The sequence below is a fragment of the Tarenaya hassleriana genome, unplaced genomic scaffold, assembly GCF_000463585.1.
Source record: "Tarenaya hassleriana unplaced genomic scaffold, ASM46358v1 Cleome131, whole genome shotgun sequence".
NCBI lineage: Eukaryota > Viridiplantae > Streptophyta > Magnoliopsida > Brassicales > Cleomaceae > Tarenaya > Tarenaya hassleriana.
This window is the reverse complement of record NW_010963606.1, coordinates 93046-96335: the sequence shown is the minus strand read 5'-3', so window position 1 is coordinate 96335 and position 3290 is coordinate 93046.

Below are 3290 nucleotides of genomic sequence, written 5' to 3'. Positions count from 1 at the left end.
TGTCGATCCAAGGAACCCGAGGATGGTGTGCAAGCTTCAGAGGTCCATTTATGGATTGAAGAAGGCTTCGAGGAGCTAGAATCTTTGCTTTGATGAGACAATCAAAAGGTTTGGTTTCTCACAGAACGAAGACGAGCCGTGTGTTTACAAGAAGATTAGTGGGAGCATAGTAGTATTTCTAGTGTTGTACGTGGATGACATTCTCCTTATAAGGAATGACGTTCCTACCTTGCAAGACGTTAAGTCTTGGCTAGGAACGCAGTTTTCTATGAAGGACCTGGGAGAAGCGGCCTATATTTTAGGCATTAAGATCTATAGAGATAGAGGCGTCTTCTAGGATTGTGTCAGAGTACTTACATCGATAAGGCCTTGAAACGGTTCAAGATGCAAGATTCCAAGAAAGGAACCTTACCGATGAGCAGTGGCACAGTTCTATGCAAGAGTCAGTGTCCTACGACACATGATGAGCGAGAACGCATGGATTGGATTCCATATGCTTCAGCAATTGGATCCATCATGTATGCCATGCTTTGTACTCGACCGGATGTATCCTATGCGTTGAGCATTACGATTAGATACCAGTCAGATCCAGGTGAGTCACACTGGATCGCCGTCAAGAACATCCTGAAGTACTTGAGAAGAACTAAGGATGCATTCTTGGTATACGGTGGGTCAGAAGACGAGCTCGCTGTAAAGGGTTACATCGATGCTAGTTTCCAGTCAGACCCGGATGACTACAGATCGCAGTCTGGCTATGTTTTCTTCTTGAACGGAGGCGCTGTTAGCTGGAAGAGTTCCAAGCAAGCGACCGTTGCAGATTCTACTCCAGAAGCTGAGTATATTGCAGCGTCGGACGCGGCAAAGGAAGCTGTTTGGATCAGGAAGTTTGTTGGCGACTTGGGTGTCATTCCTAGTGCTGATAGCCCCATTGCTCTGTATTGTGACAACAATGGAGCGATCGCACAAGTGCTAAAAGAACCCAGATCCCATCAACGATCCAAACACATACTCAGACGATTTCACCTGATCAGGGAAATCATAGACAGAGCAGACGTGCACATTTGCAGAGTGTCGACAGATGACAACATTGCCGATCCGTTGACGAAGCCTCTCCCTTCGTCGAAGCATGAGGGTCATGTTAGGGATATGGGCATTAGATGTTTAGCAGTTCATGATTAGAGCAAGTGGGAGATTGTTGGTTTAGTGCTCTATGATGTACTGATTATGAGCTTTGTTCCGATACATTCGATGTATTGATACTTTCTATAGTTTTAGGAAAGTGTTTGATTCATTACATGTTGTGCATACTAGATATGTTGTGAAATCCATGTATTGTTATGAACAGTACTAAATTATCTAGTCGTATGTCATTGTGGGAATAATGATGTAATAAGACTAGTATGATGTGTGATTGATGATCATAGCGATGATCATAGGTATTGGATACGATCACGATCATAGGTATTCGTTGGAGAACGGAATACTGGATTGACCCGCATGTGATTGTCACATGGACTAGCGTCATGACTTGAATCTCATATGGCAGTTCCATGATTGGATCCTAAGACCTGAGATATCTACGGAATCCAACATGAGGAGTTGCGTGCTTTGAATACGTCAAACGTCCTGCGTAACAGGAGGATTATAAAGGCGTGTATCAGGTACGAAATGAATCATGTGCTGGATTATAGATAGTCAAGAGGGGATTTGTACCTCTCGTAAAAGAGAGAGATATCGTTGGGCCCCTCGTGTGAGCGAGACTGTAGAAATGTGTGGTCGCACTATAGACGAACGTCGTCTATTTCAGACAGTCGAACTCATTGAACGAGAAAGCAGTTGAATCAGATAAGGTGGCTTGTCCATGCCTTATGTTGGACATGTGATATCGCGATACAAAAGGATCATGAGCCGGAATCATCACTGGCGTTCGCAAGATCACGAACAAACACTATTCGAGATAGGTAGTCATAGTGTCTTGCTAGAGACCGCCTATGACTTGTATATCCGAAATAGAGATTTCGGGTTATACTGCTATATCAAATGAGCCTACAGGGTCACACACGCAGGGAAGGACAAAACGCACGAGAAAACGACGAAAAAACCGAAACGGAAGGGGCTGGAACGGACGGACCGAAAGGGCCAGACCCGACGGTCCACCAGGTCCAGACCCGACGGTCCAGATGCGTGATTCATCCGTTCTGGATGCATGGAACGGACGGTCCACGTTAAGACGCAGACCGTCCGTTCTACGTGGTGGAACGGACGGTCCACGTTAAGGCAGACCGTCCGTTCTACATGCTGGAACGAACGGTCCAAATGTTTTTCTGGACCATCCGTTCCGAGTTTCGGGTTTTTCGACAATTAGACCGAATTAGGGTTAAATCACCTTATAAGAAGGAGATTAAAACCCTAATTGATGGACAGACTATTTGAGCCGTCTGGTACAGAATTCTAAGAGCTTTTGATGAGATCCAAACAGTTCTAAGAGTTTCAAGTCTCGTTTTCTCGAAGCGCAAAACCGAATAGCTGATTCGAGTCCTAGCAGACAAGTTCCAACCGTTGCAATCCATCCCGAGGTGTGGATACGTGTAGAGGGCGAGGTATTCTTCCTCCCTTTCGTGATCAGACGAGTTCTTCAATTGATACAAGCCCCGGATCGATTGTGGTAAGCGTTCTAACGTTTGTACGATTCATAGAAGCATGGTTCTAGGGTTTCATTCAAAGTTTTTGTTTTATATCTGCTGCGCAAATCCTAGAATCGATCTCTTAGGGATAGGATTCGCTCTAGAGATCCCTGGAATCCCATAAGTGGTATGAGAGCCTAGTTGCTCTGTTTTGATTTCGTAGAACCTGATCACACACGTTTTAGGATTTGAATTGTTTGAATCCATGTTTGCTTTGATTTCTATGCATGTTTGATGATTGAATCTAGTGTAAATTGCATGTTTCATGTTGCATAGAGTGCAAGAATTCGAATTTTGGGTGTACAGAAGAATTCAGATCAGTTTTGGGTCTAATCGGGGCCAAGAACGCCGGAGAACGTGATCTGATCACGTAGACGAACCCTAGACCGTCCGTTCTGGGTAAGCCAGACCGGACGGTCCGGGGGTGGCGGACTGCACAGATCAGAATGGATGGTCCGCTCTGGACCGTCCATTCCGTCTGCTGCGGACCGTCCGTTCCGACTGGTTCAGACCGATCGTTCTGCAAGCCTGGAACGTCCGTTCTGCCTCCAGAACGGACGGTCCGAGGTCCACATTCCGAAATTTTTCGTTTTCTATGTCTGATTA